The sequence below is a fragment of the Cydia amplana genome, chromosome 26 (assembly GCF_948474715.1).
Source record: "Cydia amplana chromosome 26, ilCydAmpl1.1, whole genome shotgun sequence".
Lineage (NCBI taxonomy): Eukaryota > Metazoa > Arthropoda > Insecta > Lepidoptera > Tortricidae > Cydia > Cydia amplana.
Window position 1 is genome coordinate 132539 of NC_086094.1, and position 15637 is coordinate 148175.

The window sequence follows — 15637 nt, forward strand, 5'->3', positions numbered from 1 at the left end:
AAACAAATTAATGTACTATATTCCAAAAAAATGTGTACTAACATTTTACGTGACGGTTATTTCTCCATATATGTACTCGTAAAAGCAAACTGTCTTAGGGCACAGTATGATTCGACACGCGAGGTATAAAACCTTGACAGGGTCCATGCTTACCTCATGTAACATATTGCACAGGTGAATGATGGTCCGGCAGTCTTCCAGAATGTTCTTATAGAAGAAGAAGAGGTGCGGTCTACCTACTTTCCTCTGTGGCTCTGTAAATATATCAGTCAAGCGTGGACAAGTGGATGAGATTAATAAATATAAATGTCTGAGAATGATGTGGTGAAGGAAGACCGTCTATCAGGTAAGACCGTCTACAAACTCATTCGTCGTTTCTAATTCTTGCGTTCGTACACATAGGTACCTAGGTACTACAACAGTGCGGAAGACCAAGGGGCGAAGCTCTTCCTTTCTATGTCTAATCTACGTACGTATACAAATAAATGGTTTATCTATGTATCTATCTATTGCTCTTAGTATACAAATACCTACAAGAGTTCTTGCTCTATGACCGTTTTCCCAACCAATTTTTATATGCCGGTCTTCTAAACATTGACCTTATAATTTAACTATAAGTACTTCGTTTTTTTAGCATTAGAAAGGACTCCACAGAATACTTTGACAGAGCCACATATACGAGGGGTGTTCAAAATATTCTCGGTATGAGAATGAAAACAAACAAGTACGAAAAGTTTGATATTTTTATTTTTCAATATACTCCCCCCCTATGGACATAGACATAGACATAGACATTATTTATTGGTAATAAGGTATTACAGGTCACAATTTTCAAACATATTTCTGTACATCTTACATCTATCAATCACACTAATTCGGATAAGCATTACAATATTCTTTATAATTTAAAAATTCATTAAAACTATAAAAGCTTTGTTTGACTAGCCAATTTTTAAGCCTTGTTTTAAAGGAACTAAGCGTTACCGCTTCTGTGATGGAGGCTGGCAGCTTGTTGTATACTACCGGACCAGCAACATGCATAGTCTTTCCGGTTTTTTTTATTTTATGGGAAATTGTTTTTAACAAGTGCGCGTTTCGGGTGACCCAGGCAGATCCATCGCCTCGCCTGCCATATTGCGACATGTTTTCCCTAGCAAATACAGCTATTTGAAAAATTAATAGAGACGGTAGTGTTAGAATCCCGAGTGCTATAAAATGTGGTCTAGCGCTGTCGTCGTATCTAGCGCGGGCTAGTGTGCGCACGGCGCGTTTTTGTAGTCGAAACACGCGCTGCCATTCCGCGGCTCGTCCCCAGAACTCTAAACCGTATTGAACAATCGCTTGTATACTCGCGAAATAACATGTGCGCACCGCTTGGCTATGTAAGGTTTGGCTTAACCTCGACAGTGCAAAACAGGCTTTGCTAAGCTTGCCACATACCGCGCTTATCTGCGTTTCCCACGTCAGGCCCTGGTCTAGTTGGAAGCCCAAGAATGTCGTGGTTGCCACTTGGTTGATGGTAGTATCTTGGTGGTGTATGTTTAACGGACGTCGTTTCCTGCCTGATATATCAAACTGTATAAATTGAGTTTTTGTTAGGTTTAACAGCAGCCCGTTCATGGTACACCAGTTAAGAATCTGGCGGGCTGTGACGTTTAGTTGGACTTCCAACTGGTCCAGGTTCTCCGCGGTTACAACGGCTGCTACGTCGTCCGCGTACATGAACACTTCGCTGACGTTGACAGCATCCGGCAAATCGTTTAAGAGGAGGGAGAACGCTAAGTTTGATAAGGATGATCCTTGCGGCACACCTATGTCTGTGGACAACCCATCCGATTTTTGGTTTCCCCCCTGACCGACCACGTATTGCAATCTGTCACGTAGGAAGCTCTTCATAAACTTCAGGGCTGGTCCACGTATACCGGAGTGGTATAGCTTATCTGCCAACACCTTGTGATCTACTACATCAAAGGCTTTAGAGAGGTCACAAAAGAGTACTGCGACCTCTCTCTTGTCCTCGCGCGCAGCACAAATGCGGCTAATGACTTCACGAGCCATCGTTGTAGTAGATCTGCCTGTACGATACGCATACTGCCTCTCGGACAGCTCGCCGGTTTCGTTAAGAAACGCCGTAATACGTACGGCTATGCCATTTTCTAGTATTTTAGCGAGTGCTGGTATTATGCAAATGGGTCTGTAGAAATTAGGGTCACTTATTTTCCCTTTCCCCTTATATATCGGACAAACTTTAATTTGTTTAAAAGCTTGGGGATATTCGCCCTCACGCAGTAGTTCATTAAAGAGTGCGGATAGTGGAAGTGCGAGGTTAGTCGCGACCAGTTTTAATAGTACTGTTGAGATACCATAGAGATCTTTTGTGTTTTTTATAGCGATTTTCCTGTCAATAATTTTGTAGAGTTCAGTCGTAGAGAAGCGTTGCATAAAGAGCGAGCGGTAGTTTGGCGGTCGCGTGTGGGTCAGTGCGGCGAGTGCGCGAGGAGGGTCGGCGCGAGGGGCTCCACAATGCATTGCTGCCGATACGAACTGCTTATTCATGGTGTTTATTAAGTCTTTTTTTGTTGGGTAACTAGTACCATCCGTTTTTTTTATTACGTCGGTAAAGTCGTTGTATTTTTTGGACTGTTTACCTGACTCCGTATTCACTAATTGCCACATAGTTTTACTAGTGTTTGTGCTGTCATTTATTAGATTACTATAGTATTGCGTTCTGGTTTTTCGCGTTAGTTCACAATACTTCGCCTTTATTTCGTCTAAGCGGCTGTCTATTTGAGGATTAGCGGGGAATTTATTTCTGAGATCTATTAAGTAGTGATGGGTAGGACATCAATTTAAAATGAGTTTGTATGAGTACCTCATTTAATAAAATGAGGTGTTACAATGTCTTACTTCAAATGAGGTGAGGTACTAGCATATTTTCAGCATCGACTATTCCATTAATTCCAACAGCGACAATTTTTTTATGGAAGGTTTATGTATAATTTGTTAACCCGTGCGAAGCCGGGGCGGGTCGCTAGTTATTATATAGAAGTGACTAACTTACCACCTCAGATTAATGTGATGCGCGCGAGTAAATGAGTAAAATGAATAGAGGAGTGAAGTAAGACATTTTTGCGGTACGAAGTACTGCGACAAATTAACAAAATGAGTGGTACAAATGAGGTGCCTCACGAGTGAGCGACTCAACACTACTATTAAGTCAAACATAGTGTACTTTAAATTAAGAATGTCATAGTTAATCCAAGTTTTATTTTTTTGCGGTATGTATTTGTTTTCACTTGTAAAATTATGACATGACAAGGTGTCTTGTAATGTTTTGTTTTCTGAGATACAAACAAGCCAGTCTATGTTGGTGTCCCCAATAATGATACAATTTAAATTCAAGTCATTTACTTTGGTTAAGACTCTGTCTAAAATGGTTATAAATTCGATTGCTTTGACCAAGTTAGTGCGATAGATACACATTACAACTAATTGGTAGTCTAATAATTCAATAGCAGCTATTTCACAATACCTTTCTACTGACATATTACATAATTCGGTGTGTGCTATTGCTTTTATTGATTTTTTGACGTACAAACAAGCTCCACCATGTTCTCGAGAGTTTCTACAGTACTGGGATATTAAGTTATAGTTGTTAATGTGAATACATTCTAATTGTGGCTTAGTAAGCCAGTGTTCAGTTAATGCGAGCACGTCACAGCTGAATTCTTTAGATAGCAATACTTCGAGTTGTCTCGTTTTCGAGTTGAGAGATTGTATGTTTTGATGACATAGTACTAAGCGCGACGGGTTGCTGTTTTTATCAGTGGCTCGAGGAGGCGATCCCGGTGGGGCTGCCGGTGGCGGGGGGGCGGAGGTGCCTACTTGTCGAACTCGATCTATCGGCCGGTCGCTCGATGGCAGTGAGTCGGTGATTGCGGCGGGGGGGAGCGCGCCCGGCGCGCCCGGCGCTAGCTCGAAACCACTCGCTTACCTCCGTCCCAGGTGGCCAGATGTTAGGGGACATAATTTCATCGAACTTACTGGATGGAACAGTTATCGCGAACGATGCATAATGTTCGTGTTTAAGACGTAATTTTTCTACTGTGCAGTTTGTGTAGCCTGTTCTTTTAGCAATATAGGATCTGATGGCCTCAGCAGTCGTATCACTTTTGAAGAAACAGGCATGAATTTTCTTGCCACGCTCTATAGTCTGTAGGTCGGTGTCTATTGGGCCAGTCCCGGTAATGGGGATTCGTCTTGGTACTATTGGTTTTGACTGCATGCGGCCTCTTTTGTAGGACACTTTACAAAAATCATTTTCTGTGGTATTAATAGTATTAGGCAAACCTTCATTCGCCTCGTCGGCTTCCGAGTCCAGGGAGTCTGGAGTCGTAGTCACAGGGGTTGATATCGCTGGCGCTAACGGCTCCTCGGGTCCTGGTTCGTTCGAGTCCTGTCGGCTTACCTCGGGAGTGATCGTAGCGTCGGACGTTTGTGATCCGCCTGCGCTTTTGGCGCTTGATTTCTTCGCAGCGGTCGCGGCAGCTTTTAACCGCGCTTGACGCAGTGGGCGCTGCAGCGCTGATGGGGCTGGTGACGTACGGGTGTTGATGGACTTACGACTGGTCGCTGAGGTACCCTCCGAGTTCGTTTTAAGCAGTTTAATCACTTCTGTTTGTTTGTTGATTTTTTCATTTTGCTCGCTAATTTTCTTCTCCAGCGCACTTAGTTTATTTGTCATTGTGGTGACTAATTGTTGAAGCTCGTGTATGGCGCTTTCGAGCCCCTTTTGCGCCATTTAGGTAATTTTAACGATTACATTTTGTGGACGTGATGTGACGTGTGGCTGTGAAGTCGCGATGTTCATACACTTAAAAGATCGATCAATTATTTTTTTTAATCCCTCGTAAAAATATTTTTTATCTTTCGTGTAAAAATGCTCCTCCACTGCCGCCTTCAATGCTTCATCGTCAGAAAATTTATTTCCACGCAGATCCTTTTTAAGATTGGGGAGCAAAAAGAAGTCGCTGGGGGCTAAGTCCGGACTATACGGTGGGTGAGTAACAGTTTTAAACCCACATTCAACAATAGCTGCCTTGGCAATATGAGCAGTATGGACGGCGGCGTTGTCATGCAGAAGCAGAATACCTTTGGTTAACTTTCCTCGCCTCTTTTCTTTAATTACATCCTTTAATTGACGTAGAATGTTAGCGTAGTACTGTCCAGTGATATTTACACCTTTTTCTTTATAATCGATTAGTAATACTCCTTCACAATCCCAAAATATCGTGGCCATGACCTTGCCAGCTGAAGGGATGACCTTGAACTTCTTGGGATGAGCTGAACCCTTAATGTGCCACTGCATGGACTCTTGTTTACTCTCTGGGTCATAATGATGAACCCAGGTTTCATCTCCAGTAACTATTCTTTGCAGCACCTCATCAGGATTTTCACCGCACAGGTCAATAAAATCGGAACAACAAGCTACACGCATGTCTTTTTGAAGCCGAGTCAGCATTCGCGGAACCCATCTTGCACTTACTTTTGACATATTAAGATGGTCATGTATAATATCATGTACGGTACCAATAGAGAGATTGGTTACTTGTGCTATAGATTTTACCTTCACTCGACCATCTTCCAATATAAGTTTTTCCACTTTATCAATATTTTCTTGTGAAGTAGCTACTACAGGCCGGCCAGGTCTAGGGTCATCTTCAATACTCTCCCTTCCGCGTTTAAACTCGCTTGACCACTTTTGAATGGTAGATAAAGAAGGAGCAGACTCACGGTAAACACAATCCATTTCCTCTTTTATGGTTTTTTGATTTTTACCCTGTTTTGTCAAGAATTTTATCACGCATCGATGTTCTAATTTAGTTAACATTGTCAATTCGCACATGATGTTCATGTTTGTTCAGCAATTGCAGAAAAACAAAAGACTATCTCGGTTCGAATTATACTTTTTTTTAATGTCAATTAATAAACCTTAGCGGCCAGTAACGAAAGAAATTTTAGAAGAGGTCGTAAGATATCAATACCGAGAATATTTTGAACGCCCCTCGTACATATATGGTGTACAAACATCAGTGGCGTAGCGTGGGTCTCGGCCTCTCGGGGCGGATGAAATGCCGCCCCCTAGCTTACGTATTTCAATATAATAAGTGCGACTGAAATAGTTCAAATATTTAATACGATATTATTGGTATTTATTCTGAAATTTTGCCGCCCCCTAAAAGTGCCGCTCGGGGCGGTCCGCCCCCCCCGCCCCCACTACGCTACGCTACTGACAAACATATTCAGAGGGCCGACCACAAAAATGCATGGGAAGAGGCACGGAGAAAAAAAAAAAGGGAACCGCCTTCAAAAAACCAACCCACTGAAAAGTACAAAATAATTTTTATATGGCACCCCTTTACGTGTCCAGTCCCTATCCCACGGCGTAAAGCAAATTTTTGCCAAAAAGTAATTAATACCTAATAATAAGAAAATTAATAATCATCCGGGTAATTACTTAGTTTTTGAAGTCGGTGCCAAACCAAAATTTTTGAGAACCGATATTTTATACAACGAAGAACGCTGCACTTACTTGCATTATAAATACATACTTAGTTTACTCATTAATTTAGTTCTTGTAGGTTAAGTACTACGTACTCGTATTGTTTTTCTGATTGGTAGTAAAGACTGTTTTTGTTGGTTTGGCACCGCCTTCAAAAACTAAGTAATTACCCGGATGATTATTAATTTTCTTATTATTAGGTATTAATTACTTTTTGGCAAAAAATTGCTTTACGCCGTGGGATAGGGACTGGACACGTAAAGGGGTGCCATATAAAAATTATTTTGTACTTTTCAGTGGGTTGGTTTTTTGAAGGCGGTTCCCTTTTTTTTAAAAAGATATTATATTAAGTTATTTTATTTTGGTTTTATTTTTGTTTATTTTTAATTTTTTAATTATTTTTTATTTATTTTATTTTATTTTTCACTTTTTAGTGATAGGTAGGTACTTCATTTATTTTAGGTTTTGGGCTAAAATACTAGTTTGTTCGGCTCTCTATTTAGTCTACTAATGTTGGTGATGGCCTAACTCGATGATAATCGCGACATTCGCGACACACATAATATGACGTTTTGGTGCTAAACGATTTTTGTATGTATATTGCTCCCACTCCCATTCCCAGTCCCAGTCCGAGTCCGACTCCCACTCCCACTATTTTATCTAAATCGGTTTTAGCAACATAAATTTGTTGGTAGGTATACCGAATACCGATAGCATGGCCACCTACCGGGTCCAATTGGTTTTTAGGGTTCCGTAGCCAAATGGCAAAAAACGGAACCCTTATAGATTCGTCATGTCTGTCTGTCTGTCTGTCTGTCTGTCCGTCTGTCTGTCCGTCCGTATGTCACAGCCACTTTTCTCCGAAACTATAAGAACTATACTGTTGAAACTTGGTAAGTAGATGTATTCTGTAAACCGCATTAAGATTTTTATACAAAAATAGAAAAAAAACAATAATTTTTTGGGGTTCCCCATACTTCGAACTGAAACTCAAAAATTTTTTTTTTCATCAAACCCATACGTGTGGGGTATCTATGGATAGGTCTTCAAAAATGATGTTGAGGTTTCTAATATCATTTTTTTCTAAACTGAATAGTTTGCGCGAGAGACACTTCCAAAGTGGTAAAATGTGTGTCCCCCCCCTGTAACTTCTAAAATAAGAGAATGATAAAACTAAAAAAAATATATGATGTACATTACCATGTAAACTTCCACGGAAAATTGGTTTGAACGAGATCTAGTAAGTAGTTTTTTTTTTATACGCCATAAATCGCCTAAATACGGAACCCTTCATGGGCGAGTCCGACTCGCACTTGGCCGCTTTTTTCAAACCATCCATGTACTGTACACTAAAACCTTCTCCAGAATGTAACAAACACTTTTCTGAAAACCGCATCCAAATCGGTTCAGCCAAACGCGAGATAATCACGAACAAACATAGACACATACATACGTACATACATACGGGTCAAACTGAGAACGTCCTTTTTTTAAAGGCAGTTAGAAAAAAGTTCATCGACCCACCTAGTGGACCTCTGCAATATAGGCAAACGACGACAAGTCGGTTAACCAAAACAAAGTGTGCCTATCTTGCACCAAACCTAAGTTCCACTAGGTACAGCAAGGGTTTAGCATCAGCTCTATCTTGGGTACTGCTCTCCCAAGTGCTCATCAAGATGTGACAGATTACCAAAATAGCGTGGGCCTATGTTGCACCAAACCTGAGTTCCACTAGGTACAGCAAGGGTTCAGCATCAGCTCCATCTTGGGTACTGCTCTCCCAAGTGCTCATCAAGATGTGACGGATAGCCAAAATAGTGTTGGCCTATGTTGCACCAAACCTGAGTTCCACTAGGTACAGCCAGGGTTCAGCATCAGCTCTATCTTGGATACTGCTCTCCCAAGTGCTCATCAAGATGAGACGGATGACCAAAACAGCGTGGGCCTATGTTGCACCAAACCTGAGTTCCACTAGGTACATCCCGAGTTCCACTAGGTACATCCAGGGTTCAGCATCAGCCCTATCTTGGGTACTGCTCTCCCAAGTGCTCATCAAGGCGTGTCGGATGACCAAAACAGCGTGAGCCTATGTTGCACCAAACCTAAGTTCCACTAGGTACAGCCAGGGTTCAGCATCAGCTCAGATCTATGTATACTAAAACCTTCTCCAGAATGTAAGAAACACTTTTCTGAAAACCGCATCAAAATCGGTTCAGCCAAACGCGAGATAATCGCGAACAAATATACATACATACATACATACGGGTCAAACTGAGAACCTCCTTTTTTTTGAAGGCGGTTAAAAAGAGAATGAACTCCGCACTCCGCAGAAGTAAGCGTGCAGTTTTTATTGTTAATATTTAATAATAATAATGGTCAATACTTATAATTTACTTCCAAATGTTACCGCAGAAGGTAATAAGGAATCGGGCGATTTGGTACCACAAGCTGACTTCTGCGATATTCTTTCTAATGCAAAAAAAAAACGAAATATACAGTGGGGAAGTCCATCCAGTTCTTACATACAGTTAGTACTTTGTTACTGAGTTGTTGAAGAAGAGGCAAAAGTTAAACACACTGAGAATATTTCATACATTGACACTCAATTTCCGATCTCCATCGTACGCGCATAATTACATTGCTGTCCCGCTAGTACAGAGGCATTGATCGTCATGGCAAGAGTGCTTATTGTCCATACTTTACTATTGTAGAGAGAGAGAGTTGACAGACAGACGGACGGACGGTCGAGCGGCGGACTGACTAGTGGTGGAACTCTATAAATGGTGTTCGATAAAACATCACAGAGTGGGATATAAGAATAAAATATACCCAGCCTAGTTGCAAACTCGTAGAGCTCCAAAACATTTTGGTATTTTGCCATAATTGTTTGTGTTATGTAGCCGATCTGAAAACAGCACACTTTGGTAAATAAATAGTACATTATTAAAAAAAAAAAAACATTTCGAGTAACGAGGACTCATAATCACAATAATATACAATTAAATTTAAAATTACATTAAACAAAATACATAACATTAACATACACTATTCTAAATAAGTACTACGCACAACACAACAAAAATTATTTCAAAACAGAACATTATTGCAGAAGGCGGGAAATAAATGGCAATTCGTTGATGAGTGTCGATTTTGTCGGACGATGCGTAGCTGAGTCCGTCAAAGAAAGAAGACGAATGCACGAATCTCTATTCCTGCCAAGGCGTATATCGTGATTTTCTCAAAACATGCAAGGAAATAAGGTAAAATAATCATTATTAAATATAAATAATTCTATTAATCCAACAAAGATAAGTCTGCAACGATTTTGATAGCACACACAGTGCAAGTGCTTAAAGAAGTTTGACGTTTAAACTAACACTTGCACTGTATGTGCTTTCAAAATCGTTGCAGACTTGTCTTGGCCTGGCTCTAATATAATTATTACAAGCTATTTTTGTCAAATACTGAATGTGACCAACTGAAAAATTACTTACTTCAAACGGCAAGTGATTGAAGTAAGTGTCTCGGAGGCTGTAATACCTGTGGATACCTTTTCTCCTGAAAAGCAAGTGTGTCTAATTACCTATAACGAATCAGTCAACAGTTAAGAACATTGAGTTATTTAGATCTCTAATCTTCTTCTTTCTTTATAAATTAGAAACTTGCATGAGAATGTTCTGACGAGAGGTTCGAGTAATTTTGAGAATATTCTGCAACATTGCTAAGCGCTGGTGGCCTAGCGGTAAGAGCGTGCGACTTGCAATCCGGAGGTCGCGGGTTCGAACCCCGGCTCGTACCAATGAGTTTTTCGGACCTTATGTACGAAATATCATTTGATAATTACCAGTCGCTTTTCGGTGAAGGAAAACATCGTGAGGAAACCGGACTAATCCCAATACGGGCCTAGTTTACCCTCTGGATTGGAAGGTCAGATGGCAGTTGCTTTCGTAAAAAACTAGTGCCCACGCCAATTCCTGGGATTAGTTGCCAAGCGGACCCCAGGCTCCCATGAGCCGTGGCAAAATGCCGGGACAACGCGAGGAAGATGATGATTCTGCAACATTGCTAACTATGTAGAAGCATTAATGTAACTTTATATTGACCTGACTATAAACGAGTAGATTGATAGATGATGATGAGAATCATGATGATATGATAATGACGTACCCTCGTCTCCACATGTAGGACATGGCGTAACAGAGATGGAATATAGTGTAGGCGTCGGGGTTCATATCCTCCGGCTTTTTCTGACTCTGTATGTAGCCGTAGAAGTCGGTGTCGACCACGGCGCCGGCGCCGCCCTGGGCGGGCGGCCTGTTCTGCTCGTTGAACTCCTTGTCGCCACTATTTAGCCAACGGTTCTCTGAATAACACTAAAGTGATTTAGTTATAACATCAAACATGTTTCAGTGTTTGTGGGTCAAACATGTCTCATAAAAGGTCACTTCTGTGGACAAAAATTTAAAATTAACGACCCAGGAAGGTACAAGTTCAGTACAAGAGTTCAAAAATTAGCTCTGGATTCTTTTAACTTTGCAATTTCTACAGGAAAGACGCTAACAAGTTAAACATACAATAAAATGTGCATGAACTCGAACCCAACCCATATATAGTCCATGTTTTGTGGATTTCAATATGATGTTCGATGTCCGTTTTACAACAAACTATTAATTACATTTACGAAAATAAATACTATGCTATACATAGGGTTGCCATAATTAGTCGGAACTGATAAGGGACAGTGGTATTCTAGGGCCATATTGCGCCTCAGAAACTTTCGCGCGGGCCACCGAGGGGGGGGGGGTGTATCTGGTTTCTGCTGTTTGGATCTGGGGTTTGGAGAGGCCTGTTCTAGAGCGCTATTAATAAATAAATAAATATTATAGGACGTTTTTACACAAATTGACTAAGCCCCACGGTAAGCTCAAGAGGGCTTGTGTTATGGGTACTCGGACAACGATATATATAATATATAAATAAATACTTAAATAAGTACATAGAAAACAACCATGACGCAGGAACAAATATCTGTATCGCCACATACAAATAAATGCCCTTACCAGGATTCGAACCCGGGACCATCGGTTTCATACTCTTCATAGGCAGGGTCACTATACCCACTAGGCCAGACCGGTCGACAAAATACGGGACAAAAACGGGACCAGTAAAAATACGGGACGTGATACTTAAATACGGTGACAGTCCCGTATATACGGGACGTATGGCAACCCTAGCTATACATGCAGTTTCCTTAAATCTACGAGTACTTAAGCCATACCCCGAAGTTGACGGAGTTTAAAAAAAACCGGCCAAGTGCGAGTCGGACTCGCACACGGAGGGTTCCGTACCATCAACAAAAAATAGAGCAAAACAAGCAAAAAACGGTCACCCATCCAAGTACTGACCCTGCCCGACATTGCTTAACTTCGGTCAAAAATCACGTTTGTTGTATGGGAGCCCCACTTAAATCTTTATTTTATTCTGTTTTTAGTATTTGTTGTTATAGCGGCAACAGAAATACATTATCTGTGAAAATTTCAACTGTCTAGCTATCACGGTTCGTGAGATACAGCCTGGTGACAAGCGGACGGATGGACGGACGGACGGACAGACGGACAGTGGAGTCTTAGTAATAGGGTCCCGTTTTTACCCTCTGGGTACGGAGTCTATGCGGAACTTACGGAAAGACAAGAGTCGTGAAATGTAAGGGAGCCCAAGCCCATACATGCTACGACTCTTTTCTTTCGGCACACACTCTATTTATCTCGTATGGCAGCCCAAACAAACAAATCAACTTTACAAACAAACTTACCTACTACACAAACAACTCTTACAACACACACACACACTAAAACAACACTTAATTTTACAAATTAGTAGCAATAGTTTCCGCTACTCAAATCCAGAAGAGCAGCTCATCTCTAGGGTCATGTTCTGGCATGTTGGCGTCGGAAGGACTGCGCGGAGTCCCCCGGGTCGGGGGAGCAGGATGAGGTAGGCCTCCAAGGCCAGCGGTAAAGCAGCTAGGGTCAGGGTCACTTTAAACGCTCACCACTAAGATCGCCCTGGTAGTATTGGCGTCGGAAGGTCTGGGCGCTGTCCCCCGGGTCGTGGAAGGGCAGGCTGAAGTAGGCCTCCGGGGACAGCTCTCTAGGGTCAGGGTCACTTTAGACCAGTGGTTCCTAACCTTTTCAGTCCGGTTACCCCTATGACTAACTAGGGAACCTGATTTTACCCCTCCTCACAATGGTAATAAAAAATAAAACGTGTACGTTTGTTGTATTGTTATATTAGGTTAGCTTATTACCCCCGTAAAATACCAGTTTTACCCCCAGGTTAGGAACCACTGCTTTAGACGCTCACCACTAAGATCGCCCTGGTAGTATTGGCGTCGGAAGGTCTGGGCGCTGTCCCCCGGGTCGTGGAATGGCAGGCTGAAGTAGGCCTCTGGGGACAGCTCGCGGTACAGCAGCTCTCTAGGGTCGTCGGGGTCGTATCGGGGATGCGCGCCAGTCGAGTTGGAATAACATTGGTGGGTGGCCACTGAAAGTTTGTTATCCATTAGGAGACAATCTCACACAGATCGACCTAGCCCATGGTATAATAATATACTCCGCCTGGTACTCGAATCTCTTCCGACCGCGTGACTGACACAAGCCTACGTCATCATGCGACAGCGCTATATGATATGCGATAGCGCTATATAAAGTGGCAATGTTATTGTGACGTAGGCTTGTGTCACTGTGGGAAGAGAAGACCATGTTTTATTAGACTATGACCTAGCCCCTAACTAAGCAAAGCTTGTACTATGGGTATACTAACTAGGCGACGATACACATGTACATAGAAAACACCCATGACTCGGAAACAAATAGCTTGTTTATTACACAAATAACTCCCCTTACCGGGATTCGAACCCGGGACCATCGGCTTCATAGGCAGGGTCACTACCCACTAAGTATTAGGCCAGACCGGTTGTATATTGAAATCCTTTATTTTGTAGTCCCACCTTGTATACTTACAAATGGAGTTACCTAACTACTTAGGCCCACTTGCACCATCCCACTAACCCGGGGTTAAACCGTTAACCGAGTCCAGTGTCAAATTGTACTGATAACCATGGTAACTCCAGCCCTAGTAGCACGGTCGTATTTTTATCGTTTGTCACCATGCCTGTCACGTTCTAACAAGTATGTAAGTGCGAAAGTGACGGGCATAGTGATAGTCGATAAAAATGGAACCGTGCTGAGCCCGCTGGCTTAACCGGTTAACCCGGGTTAGTGGAATGGTGCAAGTGGACCTTAGGAAAAATTGGAAAGATTCGCAACGCACACATCTAGGCCTCCGTGGCTCACTTGGTTCCAATGGTCGCAGGTTCGAGTCCTGCCGGAGGTGTTCATTTTTCCTTTAATATAAATGCAAAAAAGTACTTACAAATGCAGAAACATGTTGCCAAGAACAAGAAGTTCCTTAAATACATGAAGTGTATTATTATACCCTTTGTAAAAATATATACTTTTTATAATTAATTTATTAATAAGACATTAAACGCTATCTTTAATTAGAATCCTAATTGAAATTTTGGTACTTACCCAAACCAATTTGGTTGGACGTAAATAAAACGTATTTTCTTTCTTTGTAACCATTTTCTAACATTAAATTTTTTATTAGTCTTTATACATACAGGGTAATAACAATAACTATAGCCACCCTAACTAAAAATGAATTCTATTTACATATAAACAGAATTCATTTTAGTATAAGGTTTCAATAACTAGCCGCCTTATACTAAAACGACTCTGTTTATATGTGAACAGAATTCATTTTTAGTTCAAGGTAAAGGAGGTAAATCTTAAAACTTAGATACGCGATTAAGTCCCGTTGTACAATTTAATAGAATTTATAGTTATATGATATAATATGTTCTTGGTAGTAGGTATTTTATGCAACAGGTTCTTGAGATATTTTATCAAAATCTGCTCATCCTTTTATTGCGTTGGCGGTTTACTCATGTTGAAATATGTTCAGAAGATGAAATAAAACAAGAAGTAATAATGAAATTTGATTTTATTAACAAGTTAAACCTAACTTATAACATTATTATTGGATACGCGGCGCCTGTTCTAAATACCGAGTTACAGTGGATTTAAATTCCGAGCAGTCAAAAATGTAAACAAAAAAGTAGTCCCTTTTGAAAAGCATTATACAGTCGCCATCAGATATACAGGAGCGACCAAGGTGGTCACAAATATCTGAACACGCACTTTAGCGCCTTGACAAGAGGCGTGTTCAGATATTTGTGAGCACCTCGGCCGCTCCGATATATCTGCTGGCGACTGTACAGTGAGCTGCGAAATAGCATGAAGGAATGATGAATGAATTCATTGACAAAGTCGCCATGCACTTTTGCGGCTGATGGTACAAGCGGCAACCATCTTAACTGTCCATTGGTGGGCCTTATGCCTCTTGTAATAAGGTCCACCGGTGGACAGCAGTGTTGCTGTTTGTAAAATGTAATGTTAAGACGAAACAGGAGCTGAGATTTAAATATTTTAGGTAAATATACCCGTCTCGCTAACGGAAGCGGCTCCTAAAACTAGTGCGATAAGGACAAGGCGAAAAATCCTGCGTAAAAATCTCAAAAATCGAGGTTTCGTACTCGACTGTTTCCTCCAAAACTTAACCAATCGTAACCAAATTTGGAAATCGAAATGATTATGAAATTATCTGTGTTGGACCGTTTTGCTTTTTTGGCTAATTGATATCAGTTTTGAATACCACGCCTCTCATTGCGGCATAGTCAATTAGGCCATTATGGCCATTTTTGAAAAGCTCTAGCGCCTTAAAAAACAAAAATATCAAAAAAAGCAAAACGGTCCGACACAGATATTGACAATATTAGTCTGTGTTGAAAAAAATCATTGCTCTAGCTTCAAAACCCACGGAGGAAACAGTCGAGTACGTTTGTATGGATAAATGACCACTCCTGTTGCCTCTTAATTTTAGCAGCGGTTTGCGACTGTCCCGTCGTGAGAAAATGGCAACAAGCCCGTTTAAAAAGCATATTTACCATCC